Below are 18,258 nucleotides of genomic sequence, written 5' to 3' on the forward strand. Positions count from 1 at the left end.
GGAACAACGCACACTCCCTAAGTTTAAAGCCCATTGAGAGATATCTGTCTAGAAGGACAAGAGTAAGTAGGGATGTGTTTGGGCATTCTAGATAAAAACATGGCTCCCATACATTACAAAACAATGTGGCAAAATGGTTCTTGCTTTGCAAATTAAGTCAGAATTTGGGACTGTTCAGTGGTAGGGTGCTTGCCTAGCATGCATAAGGCCCTGGGCTCTGCCTCCAGCCCCACAAATCAAACCAAACCAAATTAAGACAGAATTAGATCAAGTAAATTTAGGACTTGGTTTCTGTTAGAATTAAATAATAATTAAAGACAATTTACATTCACAATAAAAATAGTCTAAAATTAAAGAAATGTGGATTTTGGTAAATTAAATTCAGAAGACTGAAGCTATTATTGAAAATTAAGAGGTTTGCTTGTTTGGTATTTAGATGTACCTTTTCTCCTGCATTGCTGATTTATTTTATCGAGCGCATGAATTAACTGACATATTTATTACTTCATTTTTATTTATTAAGTTTTTGTTCATAATTGTAAAGTAAACGCTGCAATCCAGCTAGAGTTGGAGGAAAATATGGAACCCAAAGACTTGGAGCAAGAGCACAAAGATCATAGGATCCTGCTAGCAGATGGGGTGGAGGGGTACTCTCTTTTGAGTTACTAAAGGAATGGATAGTCTGGTGGTTAAGATAAACACAAGCCCAATGGATTAGAGTTGCCTACAGTTGGCCATGGTAATCTCGCTGGTCTTGCCATTCCTGGACCCAAAGCACTCCTTGGCTTCTACGAAGCTCAAGCCTTCTTCACCTTCCTAAAGACTGCATGCCTGCCATCCAACCACTCAGTCCTGGAACCATTGTGTTTGGTCGAGCATTTGTCATGGACAAGATGCCAGAACCTATATGCCTCGGGATAAAGTGCTTGTCATCAAAATGTCTCTCCATAGATGGATTTGCTGCCAGAGCCATTTTTGGCATTCGAAGTCACCATACTAGCACATGGTCCTGGAATAAATCTATTAAAGCACACAGCCTTACAATAAAATAATTTTTCTCCATTGCTCAGAACACTGTAGTTTTCTGTTCTCTTTGGAACTTTGTCTGCAAACAGGTTCAAGGAGATGTGGCCTAAGGACTCACCATTAATGGAGATATGGAAGAACAGTGGGACTGACCCTGGCTGGCACTGGATGACTACAGTAGGAGACAGCAGTGTCTGCAAAGTATATAATATTAAAATATGTTTCAACTTTATTTAAGTACTGTAAAAGCATTTATTTTGGAATTTTTATTGTTTTGTAATTCTAATGTTGTCCATAGTTTAAGTACTGAAGAAATTTTAAATATTGTACAGGCTGAGAGCTTTTAAAAAGAAAAGAAACATATCTGAATGGGGTGTGCTTCTCTCTGCTGTTGATAGGTCTTAGCATGGGATGTGGACTGCTAAGGGAATGGCAGGTGGTTGAAATTGGAAAGGAATGTAGTATACTGATAATAGGAAACAATTTTATTTATTTGTTTATTTTAATTATATATATATATATAATTAATTTAATTATATATATATATATAATGTATATATAATGTATGTATGTGACATACATTATATATAATTATATATATATATATATATATATATATATATATATATATATATATATATATAAATGTATGTATGTGACAGCAAAATTCATTTTGGTTCACTGTACAGAATTGCAGCACAACTTTTCATTTCTCTGGTTGTACATGATGTAGGGTCACATGCTATGTGTAGTCTTACATGTATCTAGGGTAATGATATCCATCTCATTCAACCATCCTTCCTGCCCCGCTGCACTCTCCCCACCGTCCCTTCCATTTATCCAACCAAAGTTCCTCTATTTTTCTCATGCCTTCTTCCTCCCCGTTTTGGATCAGCATCCACTTATCAGAGAGACCATTCAGCCTTTGGTTTTTGGGATTAGCTTACTTCACTTAGCATGATATTCTCCAACTCCATCCATTTACCTGCAAATGCCATTATTTTGTTCTCTCTTAATGCTCAGTGATAATCCATTGTGTATATATACCACAATTTTCTTATCCATCCATCTATTGAAGGGCATCTAGGTTGCTTCCATAGTTTAGCTATTGTGAATTGAGCTGCTATGAACATTGATGTAGCTGCGTTATTATAGTATACTGATTTTAAATCCTTTGGGTATAAACTGAGGAGTGGGATAACTGAGTCAAGTTGTGGTTCCATTCCAAGTTTTCTAAGGAATCTCCATACTGCTTTCTAGAGTGATTGCACCAATTTGCAATCATAAAAGCAATGTAAGAGTGTACCTTCCCCCCCCCACATCCTTGCCAATATTAATTTTTGTCTGTATTCTTGATAACTGCCATCTGACTGTGGTGAGATGGAATCTTAGAGTAGTTTTGATTTGCATTTCTCTAATTACTAGAAATGTTCAACATTTTTTCATATATTTGTTGATCGAATGTATATCTTCTTTTGAGAAGTGTCTGTTCAGCTCCTTAGCCCATTTATTGATTGAGTTGTTTGCTTTTTTGGTGTTAGATTTTTGAGCTCTTCATATATTCTGGAGATTTTAGTGCTCTATCTGATGTGTGTGTGGCAAAAATGTGCTCCCAAAATATAAGCTCTCTCTTCACCTCATTGATTGTTTCTTTTGCTGAGAAGAAGCTTTTTTAGTTTGGATCTATCCCATTTATTAAGTCTTGATTTTATTTCTTGTACTTTAGGAGTCTTGTTAAGGAAGTCGGGGCTTAATCCGACATGATGAAGATTTGGGTCTACTTTTTACTCTATTAGGTGCAGGGGCTCTAGATTAATTCCTAGGTCCTTGATCCACTTTGAGTTGAGTTTTGTGAGATAGAAGTTTAGCTTCATTTTGCTCTATATGGATTTCCAGTTTTCTCAGCACCATTTGTTGAATAGGCTGTCTTGTCTCCTATATATGGTTTTGGCACCTTTGTCTAGTATGAGGTAACTGTATTTATGTGGGTTTGTCTCTGTGTCTTCTATTTTGCACTATTCGTCTACATGTCTATTTTGGTGCCAATACCATGCCATTGTTACTCTAGCTTTGTAGTATAGTTTAAGGTCTGGTATTGTGATGCCTCCTGCTTCACTCTTCTTGCTAAGAATTGCTTTGACTATTCTGGGTCTCTTATTTTTCCAAATAAATACATTGCTTTTTCTATTTCTATAAGGAATGATGTTGGGATTTTAATTGAAGTCACACTTAATCTGTATAGTGCTTTGGGTTGTATGACCATTTTGACAATTTAATTCTGCCTATCCAAGAGAATGGGAGACCTTTCCATCTTCTAAGGTCTTCTTCAATTTCTTTCTTTAGTTTTCTGTAGTTTTTATTGTAGAGGTCTTTCACTTCTTTTGTTGGTTCCCAAATATTTTTTTTTCCAGTATCTTGTAAATGGGGTAGTTTTTCCAATTTCTGTTTTAGAGGATTCATCACTGATATATAGAAATGCATTTGATTTATGGGTATTGATTTTATATCCTGTTCCTTTGATGAATTGATTAATTAATTCTAGACGTTTTCTGGTGGAGTTTTTTGGATCCTCTAAGTATAGAATCATGTCAACAAATAATGATAGTTTGAGTTCTTCTTTTCCTACTTGTATACATTTAATTTCTTTTGTTTGTCTAATTGCTCTTTCTGGAGTTTCAAGGACTATGTTGAATATTGAATAGAACTGGTGAAAGGGGGCATCCTTGTCTTGTTCCAGATTTTAGAGAGAATGTTTCCAATTAGGAAAGGTTTTTTGAAAGTGTGATATAATTTGTTGAAACATGCTTCTTTAAAATGGGTTTGAAGCACTGAATGGCCTATTTTCTTTATAGGAAAAATAAAATCTTCCAAGTTATTCCAAATCAACTTGTTGTCATTTTTATGTTTTTCTGGCAATGACAGGGACTATGACTAATGAAGGGCTTGTTGTTTGAAAAAACATCTTCCATTCTTCCATGTGGAGCTCATGTCTAGCACCAAGGCCTTCCAAGAGCTGGATTTCTTGGCTCTAAAATATGGGCTATCCAGTCTTCCCAGGACTAATCTGCCATGATTACCACTAGACTCCCACCAAGATTGGCCTTTCCTGCTGTGACCAAATGGTCTTCTGTACCACCTGTCTTTCTTGTCCCATCATATTTCTTGAGTTTGCTCTTAACTTCAGACTCTGACTTTGAATATCTGATAAACTAAATAAGCTGAAGTAGAAACCCATAAACCCCTCATTTTCTTCCTTGAGTACACTGTAATGATTCATACATCAACCTTTGTAATTTAAACCAAACCTGCTACCTTTGCTATTGACAGTTGGACCACGTACTGACAAACAAGTCAAAGGAAACCTACATATTTCTTTGTGCAAATGCACTATAGCCAAAATTTATCGGCATGTGTCTGTTCTGTGAGCATGAAGGAGGCTCCAGGTTCTGAGGTGAATTGGTGTGATCTGTTCATTCATTCATTCACGTCTCCACTTAATAAATATTTATTGAGGGCCAACCATGTTGTAGGCAAAGTGAAAGTCAGGGATCAGTGAGGAGGCAGATAATCATAATAAAATGATCATTAACATTTTATTTGGATAAGGTCATATTTTGAGTCATTTATGTCTGTCTTTCTGTCTGTATATATGTATGTATGAATTTTTCAGTGCCAAGGACTGAACCCAGGGCCTTGCACATATTGGGCAAGCACTCTACCACTGAACCACATCCCAGTGCATGATTTAAAATTGAATCCCCTTTGTGAGGTATGTAGGGGATGGAAACACCCTATGGTGTTTAGAGGGTGGGGCCTTTGGAAAGTAATTAAAATAAGATGTAGTCATTAGGGTGGAATTCTCATGATTGAATTACTGGTGGCATAATGAGAAAAGGTGAAGAGATCAGAGGACACACATGTGTGTGCTTCCTTTCTCTTGCCATGTGATGCCCTGAACTACCATGAGATTCTGTCAGTAAGAAAGACCTTCAACTAGGACAGTGAGCCAATATAATCCCCTTTTCTTTATAAAGTTACCCAGCCTCAGTTGTTTTGTTGCAGTTTAGGGAAAGCTTGGCTGGAATTGTCATATTTGATGTGAATATGAAGGCAACAGGAAGTAGGAAAAGCACGAATAAAGTTCTTCATTAGGTAAGAGAAGATGGTTTTCTTATTCAGTCTTTGCCTCAGATGCTGAAAAGTCTTCTTCATTCTCCGTAGACTCCACGAGTACCCCAGCAGTGGAGGAGCTGAGACTTGTGTTGACTAATGAGTTGCCCTCTCATACTTCTGCCTGTTTCTTTGTGTAAGTGCACTATTCCCAAAAGTTATTGGCACCTATCTCCTCTGTGAGATACTAAGGCACAGGACAGACTTGATAGTACTGAATAGTGTAACCAGCTTCTCAGTAACCAAGTCTTGTTTCTATCCCCATATCCTCGTCCTAGGTCTTCTGGAGCCTTCAGGCCTTCCTGGATCCTGGTTCTTGGTCTCCCGAGAAGCTAGTGCCTGGGAAGGAGTAGAAGGCACAGGGGTAGGAAAGACTGGGTGAATTGCTGGTTGCAAGCACGTGGCCTAAGAAGGAGATGGTTTTGACCCACTCTCCCACTGTTCCAGCTTCAATAGTAATTACAGCTCTAACTAAAAGGTTTCAAAACGTCCATGTAAGAATGAAATACTGAGTGACAGCAGCCTGAGAACTACATGGGACTTAGGAAGTTTGGGTAAAAAGCTGATGCCACTCCGCACCCTCAAGAGAGAGGAGGGGTGGGATGAAGGAAGGTCTTATACTGAAGAAGATGTAAATATAGACAAAGATTGGAAAATAAACTGGCGTTCTTTGTAGATCTTATGTGGCTTATGCTAACTATTATCAGCACACACACAAAAACTGTGGGTAGTGTTTTATCCTTATCAATGGTGTGTGAGCTCATACCAGCATAGACTTTTCAGGAAGACTGCGACTGAGAAGTGCTGGGTGATTACTGCGTAGGTGGGGATTTAGGATCTTGAGGAGGCTTGACAAAATGAAAACTGTTGTTATCCAGAAGATTTTTTATGGTGAGAGAAGAGCCTAAAGTGTGTTTTATGTGTTCTAAAAAATTGGATATTTTAGAATAACATAGGTCCTGGTTATTTCTTAAATTGGTAATTAGCTTGGCTTCTAGACATTATTTTTGAATAACATTAGAAAGTTTTAAGGGAAGAATTAAAAATGTTACAATGTTGTTAATTGATATTTAGAATGATAGAGTTTTATCAATGTATAAGACTATAAATTAAAAAGGAATAGTCTCTCTTCATCCTTTCTTATCCACACCTACATTCTTGAGTATTATTGCTAAAACTTCATGGTTGCTAAAAATTATCAAGACTTGAAGTGTTAATTATTATGTTCACACACTCCTTCACACACACTTTCAGTGCATGAAATAGCATATCTGATTTTTTTTACTCAACAACATTAAGACTATCTTCTTGCAACAAAATATACGTATGTAATTTATTTTGCTTAATGACTGTGGTATTCTTGGTTTGAACATTTCATGATTTATTGAACCATTCTCACATTGATGGAAATTAAGAATGACCTCAGATTTTTGCCTTTACTGAAAATATGACAGAGAACATGGCCTGTCCATTTACTTTTGTACAATAATTAATTTTGATGCATTCCTAGAAGTCAAATTGCTGGGTCAAAAGTCAAGCCCTGAAACTTTTGATAGATACCAAAGACCAAACTTTAGTGATATGGAAATGCTTTTTTGACTCTTCTCACCCCAGACAGGGGAAGTAACCATAATAGTTCACCAGAACCATGTTCCAGGCCAAGGTGTCTGAGGATAAATTGTTGTGAGAGAATTAGCCAGCCAGTTCTCCTCCCTGGTACAGAGGCTGAATTTATAAATCAAGAGGAGAACATTGAAGTTGTTATTAGTCAAACTGTTGTAAAACCACTGTTCAAACATTTAAAAAGTCATTTGGTCTGTTTTCCTGGCCCAATTTAAATGGTGTCACCCTTACATATTTTGAGAAGCCTTTCATCAAGTCTCATCACTCATCTTCCTGTTGATCAGCTCTCTCTCTCTCTCTCTCTCTCTCTCTCTCTCTCTCTTTCTTTGCTGAATCATTTTAGTCTTGTTGATTTTCTCATATTTCGTAAGTAGTAACTATAGTAACTTACTGCTAGAGGTCTGAGAACTAATATTAATTTTATTCCTACCTACTTTAATGACTTCTTAGAAATACTGTGATGATGAAGGTGCAGGTCACCACTAAAATTAAGGAAAAATTATGTTCCCCTTTTGTGCGGTGTCTTAAGTTTTCCTACACATAGCAACCTGAGTACAGTTGATGATCTGGGTTTATTCCCTCTGGTCCTGATTTTAATAGGTTTGGCATTCTTGTTAAAACCAGAATGTTTCTGCTTATATACCTGTAGCTGAAACATTTAAATTGATTTTTGGTAAACTCATCAATATGAAGTTAATGTCTGTTTGGTTTCCTGGCTGACCTTTAGTTCTCTGTAAGTATTACTGATTCCCTACACTGAGTGTATGTTTCTGTTGAGTGTGCATTCCCTTAGCTGTGTGATTTTTCTTTAGATTATTTTACAACAAAAGTAATACACGTTTATTATAAAACATTTAGAAGGTACCTAAATGGAATTTTAAAAATGTAACCACAGTTCTGTTCTTCCAAAAGACTGTCAATATTCTCTATATTTTTCCCTAGAATTTTTCTCTTTTTGCTCTACGTAACTGAAATCATCCTATGTAAAAAATCTTTAATTCTTATAGGCTCACTTCATATCTAATTTTCGTATTTTTATTGTGATAACATATAATAAAATTTACCATTTTTACCATGTAAAAATGTACAGATCAGTGGTATCATGTACAAGTACATTATCATGCTACTGTCAACACCATCCATCTATAGGACTCTTTCCCTTTTGCAAAACTGGAACTCTGTACCTACTAGAAAATGACTCCATTTCCTCTCTCCCCATATCCTGGAAACCACCATTGGACTTCCTGTCTCTGTGAGATTGATTATTCTATTTACTTCATATAAGTGGAATCCTAATTAGCATATGTCTTTAAGGGTCTTCTGGGTTGGATAGCAAGTGTCAAGGTTTCCCTCCTTTTTTAGAGTATTATTCACCCATATGTATATACCGCGTTTTCCTTAGCCATTCATTTGTTGAGGATGCTTGGGTTGCTTCTGTTGTTTGTCAGTTATGTAACTTAGTGTCAAAGATCTCTTTAAATCCTAGACTTCAGTTTTGGGGGACATTGTATCAGTTTTTCATCACTATGACGAAATACCTGAGAAGAACAACTTCTTGTTGTTTTTAGGATAGATTTATTTTGGCTCCTCATTTCAGACCATTGTCAGGTGGCTCCATTGTTTCTGGGCCTGTGGTGAAGTCATACATGGTGGAGAGGATGCCGGAGCACAGCTGCCAACCTCATGGTGGCCAGGAAGCAGAGAGGAAATGAGAGCAAGGAAGAAGTTGAGGACCAAATACACCTTTCCAGGGCATGTCCTCGGTGACCTATTTTCTTTGAGTAGACCCTACATCCTTCAGTTTTCACGGCTTCCCAGTTGACCATTTAATTATGAACCCATCAATGGCTGAATCCATTCATAGGATTACAGCCCTCATGGTTCAATCAATTCTCCAGAAATTCTACTCCTGAACATTGCTGCATTGGGAAACAAGCCTTCAATGCATGAGTCTTTAGGGGACATTTCATATTCAAACCATAATAGGCCTATGCTCAAAAGCAGACTTACTGGAGCACATGGAAATTCTATGTTTAATTTTTTGGGAAGCTGATATACTGTCTTGCAGAGTGGTTGGGTCATTTTACATTCTCAACAGCATACTTCCTTTACATACTGTCAATACTTCTTATTTTCTACATTTTAGTAATAGCTAGGCTAATGGATGTGATGTGGTGTCTCATTGTGGTTTAGGTTAACTTCTCCCTAATGATCAGTGATGCTGAGCATCTTTTCATGTGCATATTGGCTGTTTGTATATCTTCTTCAGAGAAATGTCTATTCAAATCTTATGCCCACTTTAAAAATGGGCTGTTCTGTTGTTGCTGTGTTGTAGGCCTATTCTGTGAATTGCCTTTTTACTCTATTGACTGTGTTTTTTTGATGCATATGATCTTAAAATTTTGATGTAGTCAAATTTCTTTTTTGTTGTCTGTGCTTTTATGTCATCTCCAAGAAATGATTGTCAAATGCAGTGTCTTGAAGGTTTATTTATGATTTTTTCTAAGAGTTTTATCTTTTTTTTAGGCCTTTTAATTTTAATTTTTGATTTTAATTTTTGCCTGTGGTATAAGATAAGGGATAAGAGTCTACTTTATTCTTTTGCATGTACATATCTGATTTTATTAATAACCATCTAATAAAAAGAGTTTTCTTTCCCCAAAGGACTTGACACCTTTGAAGAGATATGTGAGGATTTATTTTAGGGCTCCATATTGTATTACATTAGTCTGTATTTTTGTCTTTATGCTATTATTATGCTATTTTAATTAAAGCAACTTTTTAGTAAGTTTGAAATCAGGAAGTGTAAGGTTTCCAATTTTGATCTTCTTTTTCAAGATTGTTTTGGGTATTCAGGGTCACTTCCCCTTGAAATTCCATATGAATTTTAGGATGGATTTTTCTATTCTTTGGGGAAAAAAAAGTCATTGAAATTTTGATAGTAATTGCATTGAACCTGTAGATTTCATTAGGAAGTATGTGTATCTTAATGATGTTATATTTCAATCCAAGAACATGGGATGATTTTATATTTATTTATGTCTTCTTTAATTTTTCAAAGCAGTGTTTTATAGTTTTCCATGTGCAAGTCTATAACTTCTTTGGTTTAGTTTATTCCTAAGCATTTTTTAAAAATTTTAGATGGTACAGTAAATGGAATGTTTTCTTAATTTCTATTTCAAGTTGTTCAGATTCTGTATAGAAATGCATCTGAGTTTAAAATTTACTAAATAGGTATTGTTTTCAGCTTTTTGTTTCTATTGGTCCTCAAAAATTATATCAGATTATTATGTTTAATTCTCTTTCACAGATGCACATCTGTGGGGTTAAAGGGATTAAGCAACTTGTATAACATTATATCATAAACAAATGGTGGAACTTGTTTGAGCCCAGGACTATTTTATCATATAAGCTCATGCCCTTAACTTTTATACTAGGACATCTTTCGTTCATTCACTCAAGTATAGATGGAAAATTTACTGAATGTATCAGGTGCTACCAGGCATTAACATGTATTAGTAAATAAGACAAAAATCTCTATTTTCATGGAATTTGTATCATAGGAAATAGGAAAGAAGACAAACAATAAACAAGCATATAAAGAAATGGAGAATATTGGACTAACATAAAAAGTTTTTTGACAGTATATTTGAAAATATAGATGAGACAATTTCCTTTAAAAGTAGCTTAACAAACTTAAGAGAAATGAAAAATCATGAAAGTGCTTAAACTTTAACCATTTAAGAAATTAAATCCAAAATTTAAAATATAACTATGTTGAAGGCGAGATAATGGACTAATTTTAAAGTGATATAGAGTTTTCCCAACTGTTAAATGTTCTAAAGTGATGTAAATTTTTTTTGAAAGAGAGAGTGAGAGAGGAGAGAGAGAGAGAGAGAGAGAGAGAGAGAGAGAGAGAGAGAGAGAGAGGAGAGAGAGACAGAGAGAGAGAATTTTTAATATTTATTTTCTAGTTCTCGGCGGACACAACATCTTTGTTGATATGTGGTGCTGAGGATCGAACCCGGGCCACACGCATGCCAGGCGAGGGCGCTACGCTTGAGCCACATCCCCAGCCCCGTGATGTAAAATTTTTATTATCTTTAAATGAATTGATGTTACTACCTACATTATAGAAATAGAAATGGAGGGAAAAGGGCGTTTTGTAAGGCTACTAAAATATGAAATTGAACAAAAATATGAGAAAGAAAAATATGGATCAATATCAGTTATGAATAGATGTGATGGTTTGAAAGAAAATATTATTTATTTAAGCCAAGTGTGCATGTGCTTATGTGTGAATTCATGTGCACACAGCATGCACACGTGCGCGCGCGTGTATGTGCGCGCGCACACACACACACACACACACACACACATCCTGCATATCCAATACAAAAAATGTATATCCCAGGAAGATACTATGGCTAAATATTGAAAAAACTTTTGCTGTATATTATTGAATTAACAAACTAAAGGAGAAAAAAGTCTGGTCATTTCAATAATGGCAGTACATTATTTATTAAAATTTAGCAGTCATCATTTCTCAAGAGAGTCAAGGGTGGGGGGAGAATCCTTCTTAAAATGTTTGTAGAAAGTATAATCTTCAATGTGCTAATACAAATTCATTAAAATGTCTCAGATCACTCTTTTATACAACAGTAGAATTATTCCACTTAAAGATAAAACATTTAGAAAGAATTCATCATCTTATTAAGGGTTAAGTCAGCCAACGAAACACTTGAAAAGTAAAAGTGTAAGAATTAGAAATAGGAAACAATTAACCTGGATATGTTCAGAGATTATCTACATGAAAAATAAAAACAGAATTGAAAAATGATTAGAATTATAGAAAAAATTAGGAAGAGTCAGAGAATGAAAAATCAATAAGTAGAAATTAAAAATATTTCTATCTACCACAAAAATAGTATAAATTGTAGTTTTAAACAATGTCATTTATGTATAACTCCTCACCCATAAAGTGTAGGTTGGATATCCTGACTTCCTTCTAAAAAGTATACTATGGAAAGTGTGAAAAAAAGAGTGACTAGGAAGCATTACTCTAAGCCTAGGGGAAAAGGTGAACATCCATGATAATAGTCATGCTGGTAGAAATAAGGTGTGATATCACATGGTGTGATTGACATGGTATTTTACTTTGTGATCCACCCCTAAACCAATCACTCCAGTCTAAGTCATTAGAAATACATCACACAAATCTCAATTTTAAAGAATTCTAAAAATACCTGGCTAGTATTTTCCAAGACTTTTGAAGTCATCAAAAACAATTAGAAGACTGGGGATATAGTTCAGTTGGTAGAGTGCTTGCCTTGCATGCACAAGGCCCTGGGTTCAATTCTCAGTGCACTCACGCTTGAAAACACACACACACACACACACACACACACACAATGCATAATCTGAAAAACTAATCAGAAAAAGCTATGATCATAAAGATGAAGTGCACTGTAGTATCCTGCATCAGAAAAAGAACATTAGGGGAAACTAATGCAATTCAGCGAATGTATGGAGTGTGGTTAATAGCAGAGTGTTAGATATTGGTCCTTTGGTTCTGACAAGTATACTATCACAATGTAAAATCTTAACAAAAAGAGAAACTGGGTATGGGCTTTGAGACTTTTTATATTCTCTTTTCCCACTCAGCAAAGCTAATAAATATCTATTGATATTTTGCTAGAACTGCTATAAGAAAAAAAAGAGAATAAAACAAGTCCTAAAATATAGCATTAAAATATTGAATATTGTAAATATAGATATTTTACAAATTAATATGAAATTAATAAAATTGTAATTGTATTTTCTTCAAATAATTTGCAAAATATATCCTAAAGTCATTAAGGAAAAGGAAAAAACACCAACAACTACAACAAAACCAAGTATAGAGGTTGATTAAAAAAATACAAGAAACTTTCTCTAATATACCTACAGCTATTTGAGTTCTTCATCTATGTCAGAAGTGTAATTGAGAAACAGGAAGGAAGATAGGGGTCACTCAGTATATTGTTCTGAGATAACTATCTATGCACATGGGAGGTGGGTAATACGTTAAGACGTATATCTCTGCCTCACACCAAGCTGAAAATAAATTTAGGTAAATTAAATACCCAAATGTGGAAATAAGGACATTGTAATTAAAATTAAAAATAAGATCATATAGGTAATTATCAAAGGAAATATTCCAATACAAACTATATTATTCTCCTTTTTTAAAATCTATTTTTATTGGTGCACATTAATCAGAAGGATAGATTTCATAATGGCATTTTTGTATGTGCATAAAAATGTAATTTGATCAATTTTACTCCCCCATACCTCTTCCATGCTCTCCTTCCTCCCTGATCTCTTCCCTTCTACTTTCATGGCATCCTCCCTTTTATTTTATGTTTTAAATCTAGCTTCCACATATGAGAGAAAATAGACCATATTCTTCTTTCTAAGTCTAATTTATTTCATTCAAAATCATGGTCTCCAGTTCCATCATTTTCCTACAAATGACATGATTTCATTATTCACTACAAGTGAACAAGACTCTATATATCACATTTTTTTTACCCATTCTTCTGTTGACAGACACTAGACTGATTCCATAGCACGGCTATTGTGAATTGTGCTGTGATAAGCATGGACATGCACATATCCCTAAATATGCTGACTTGAATCCTTTCAGATAAATACCAAAGAGTGGTATAGTTGGTTCACATAGCACTTCTATTTTTAGCTTTCTGAGGATAGTCCATATTTATTTCCATAGTGGCTTTACTAATTTATATTCCCACCAACAGTGTATCGTTTCATTTACTGTTATTTGTATTCTTGGTGATTGCCATTTTAACTGGAGTGAGATGAAGTGAGATGAAATCTCAATGTAGTCTTGATTTGCATTTCCCTAATTGCTAAAGATGTTAAGCTTTTTTAAATATATATTTGTTGGCCATTACTACTTCTTTTGAGAAATGTGTTGAGTTCGTTTGCCAATTGATTGATTGGGTTTTTTTTTTTTGGCTTTTTAATATTAACTTTTTTGAGTTCTTTATATATTCTGGATATGAATCCTCTGCCATAACAGTAGTGGGCAAAGATTTTCTTCCATTCTGTATATTGTCTCTTGACCCTGTTAATTATTTCCTTTTTTGCACATAAGTTTTTAAATTCAATGCTGTACCATTTATTGATTCTTGCTCTGATTTCCTGAGCTATAGGGGTCTTATTCAGGAAGTCTACCTGTACCTAGAAGTTGAGGTGTTTTCCCTCCTTTTTCTTTTAACAGTTGCAAACTTCTAAGTAAGTCTTCCATCCATTCTGATTTTACAGAGGGTGAGAGATAGGGATTGAGTTTCATTCTTCTATTAACGGTTATCAAGTTTTCTCAGCATCATTTACTAAAGAGGCTGTCATTTTTTTCCAGTGTATGTTTCTGACAACTGTGTCAATAACTCTGTGGGTTTGTCTCTGTGTCTTCTATTCTGTTCAATTGGTCTATGCATCCGTTTTTATGCCAATACCATGCTGTTCTCATTATTATGGCTCTGCGGTATAATTTGAAATAGGGTACAGTGATGCCTCCAGCATAGCTCTTTTTGTTCAAGATTGCTTTGGCTAGTCTGGGCCATTTGTTCTTCCATATGAATTTAGGATTGTTTTTTCTAGTTATGTGAAAAATATCCTGTGTATTTTGAAAGGGATTTCAATGAATCTATAGCTTGCTTTTGGAAATATTAATTTTGGCAGGGGGAGGATTTCAACGTATAGATTTTAGAGGATACAAACATTGAGTCAATACCAGTTATGGGATATAAGTGCTCTTAACACATTGTCGGATCTGATTTGTTAACAGTGTTTTGAGGATCTCTGCATCTGTGTTCAGGAGATATATTGTTGTGCAGTTTTTATATTATGCCTTTGCCTGGTCTTGGTATTAGGGGACTTCTGGCTTCATAAGAATGAGTTAGAAATTATTTCCTCTGCTTCTTTCTTCTGAAAGAGTTGGTAGAGAATTAGTATAACTTCTTCCTTATATTTTTGGTAGAATTTATCAGTGAACCAATCTAGGTTATTTTATTTTGGAAGGTTATTAATATTGATTCAATTTCTTTAATAGGTCTATTTAAATAGTCTAATTCTTTTTATGTTAGTTTTGGCAGATTGTGCCTTTAAAGAAATGTGTCCATTTCATCTGGGTTATCAAATTTATGGGCAATATTTTGGCATACATTTGTTCACAATATCCTTTTATTATCTTTTGAAATCCCTGGGATCCATGGAGACACCTTTTCAAATTTATAATATTAAGAGTTTGTGTTTTCTCTTTTTTTTCTTAGGAGGAGCTTACTGATTTTATAGGGTTTTGGTCTTGTGTTTTTTTTTTTTGCTATTGATCTTTTGTTTTTAATTTCATTGGTTTCTGCTTTAATTTTCAATATTTCTTTTCTTCTATTTACTTTGAATTTACTTTTCTCTTATTTTTCTCTTTTCCTAAGATGAAAACTTAGATCAAATGTGTTTGGTTGATTGATGATGCCATTCAGGTCAACTATACCCTTGCTGATTTTTCTTCCTCAGATCTATCTGTTTTTGACAGAGCAGTGTTTTAGTTCCTGGCTTTAATAATGGATTCATCTAGTCTCTTTTAGTTATGTCAGTTTTTGCCAGATGAATTCAAATGTTCTATTGTGAGGTGCATTCACATTAAGGATTGTTATGTCTTGGAGTATTTATCTCCTTGTCATCATGTAATGTCCTTCTTTATTCCTAGTAGATACCCTTGCTTTTGAGTGAGCTTTCTCAGAAATTTATATAGCTGGTCTTGCTTTCTTTTGACCTATGTTATCATTGTACATCTTTCTTCATCTCTTTACTTTTAATCGGTTTTTTGAATATATAGATTCCTTGTAATTAGGTCTTTTTTGGTTTTACCTTTTCTGAAAATATGTCTTTTCTGTTTGTTTGATATGGGGTCTTAGTATGTTGCCCAGGCTGATTTTGAACTCCTGGACTCAGATGATCTCCTTGTTGCAGCCTCCTCCGAGACTCCAGAAGTGAGCCACCATGCCTGTCTTTATCACTTGTCTCTTAATTGGTGTATTAGATACTTAAGGTTAAAAGTGATTATTGATATTATTGGATAAATATCTACCATGTTCATTATTGTCTTCTGTTATTCTTTATTCTTATTTTTATCTTCTATAATTTTTCTACCTTTACGGTTTTAATTGAGGGCCTTATATGATTCCATTTTCTCTCCTTTCTTAGCAAAGATACTTCTTTAAAAATCTTTTCTTAGTGGTTGCTCCCGAGTTTGCAATATACAGTTCCACTACTTTATCAACTTTTAAATATTAGTATGCCACTTCACATTAGTGCAAGTTCTTCATAATGACAAAATATTCCTATTCCATATTGTTCTTTTACCACTGTTCATTTCAGTTATACATAAGAATATACATTATATGTAAAATATATGTGATTTGTCATGTAGATTTTTTCATTAATCTTTTCACATATTAATCATAACTAAAAAAAGATTTTGGTCTAATAATTTCAATATTTGGCCAAATCTGACTCTGATTCTGATGTTACTTTAGTGTCTTCAAACTGTGTGTGTGCTTTTTTTTTTCTTTGAGTATGTCATAATTTTTGTTCAAATTGGGGAGATGATGCAGTGGGTAAAAGGAACTGTGGAAACGTGATGGTGGGTCTGGAGGACTAGGGGATGTTTTAGTCTATGATATGTCTCAGTTTTTGGTGAGTCTGTTCCCTGGACTATGAACTTTACCAGTGCTTTTTCCCTTCTTAGGTGGGACAGAATAGCTACCGAGAGGTATAGTTGGGTGTATCCTTCCCCCAAGTCAGTTAGGCTCTATTAAACCCCAGCAGATTAGGCCCTGGCTAAATAATTTCTCTGGAGGGCAGGATTTGTTAAGAAAAATAAAGTGTGCTAGTTTGTTTCAAAATGAATTCTTTTCCCCTTCCCCTGCCAGATGAACAAGAGGATTTTCCTCTGATATTCACCACGAGGACCTGTGGTGTTAAAATTTACAAATGTTGGAGACTTCTCCTTGTGACTGGGTGCAGAGTTTTTGACTCTCAGGGTTGTCCACACTGAGATTTTAACAGTTCATCAAGCATGAGACAGAATTTCCTACCCCAGCACTGCATCCTATAGAAGTTTTTGCCCAGTTAAATTGTGATTCTCTGTATCAGCTTGTCCCTCTCTCCAACTTATGGGGAAGCTGCCTTATGACTTCATTTCTCTGATGAATCTAAGAAAAGTTGTTAATTTTTTAGTTTCTTCACCTTTTTATTATTGACAGGATAACATCTAAAGATTCTTACATGCCTGATTAGAAACTAGAAACCCAACATACTTTTTTAAAAAAAACATACAGATTTATCTATGTTTCCGAGTATTTTGTGAGGAAAAGGAACTGGATCAAATGATAAAGTTGATATTTAAAATATTGATGCTCTTGCTGTCTGAACCCTAAAAAAGGCTATGTCAGTTATATACCTTGATGGTGCATCTCTCCACATTTTCACTCCATGTGAACTCTTGGGCAAAGGAATATAGTTAGGTTGATGTAAAAAATAGTTCCTGATTTTTAAAAATATTCATTAGTACAATTAATATTTTTTCTCAGATTTCTTTATTCATGGAGGATGTTAGCCTACATCCATTTTATCTTAGATAATATTTCCTTTAAATCTGATTGTTTAAAGTTTTATTAAGTCAAATATCTATCTTTTATCATTTTGATTTCTTACATTTTGTTTCATTTAGAAAACCCTTCTCAATCTATGCATGTAATCAATACATTGAGTCTAACCCTTTTGGAATTTATTCTCGAACCATTTTATAATAAAAAGACTCCTAGATCTCAGTGACTTGGGGTACTAAAGGTTTATTTCTCTGTTATGTTACATATCCAACATGGGTTGGCTGGGTGATAAGTTCCACACAGTCACTCAGGGACCTACGCTGACGGAGGCTTCTCCATCTTAGATGTCATCTGAAGGACTGTAGATCTCCATACCTGAGGGAAGGAGAGGTAGAGGAGGCACATTGGCATTTAATTGCCTTGGTCTTGAGGTCACAGGTATCATTTCCCCTCAATGTCCATTTCACACAACTAGTTAATAACATGACAATTGTAATCATACTTTCAAATACATAACTGAAGTTCATTCTCTTTTTAGAATGGTTTCTCATTATGGCTTGAATATAATCTAAATCCTAAAACTGTGGCCTATGCGGGCCTTCAAAATGGCCTATGGGGGCCTTGAAAGTTTGTCGTCTATACTTGCCCAACCTTATTTCAGGCCACGAAACCTTTCTGACTCTACTCCAGTCCCATTGCCTTTGCTCTGGGCTGTGAGCATACGAGAATTTTTCTAATCTGAAGGCTTTCATTCTGCTCCTCC

General features: G+C 34.9%; 1 pseudogene; it reads right to left on the reverse strand.

Moving 5' to 3' along the window:
* Window positions 1–714: 714 nt before the first annotated feature.
* LOC110599560 (peptidyl-prolyl cis-trans isomerase A pseudogene) lies at window positions 715–17,940 on the reverse strand (annotated as a pseudogene).
* Window positions 17,941–18,258: the final 318 nt, after the last annotated feature.

The sequence above is a fragment of the Ictidomys tridecemlineatus genome, chromosome 1 (genome assembly GCF_052094955.1).
Source record: "Ictidomys tridecemlineatus isolate mIctTri1 chromosome 1, mIctTri1.hap1, whole genome shotgun sequence".
Lineage (NCBI taxonomy): Eukaryota > Metazoa > Chordata > Mammalia > Rodentia > Sciuridae > Ictidomys > Ictidomys tridecemlineatus.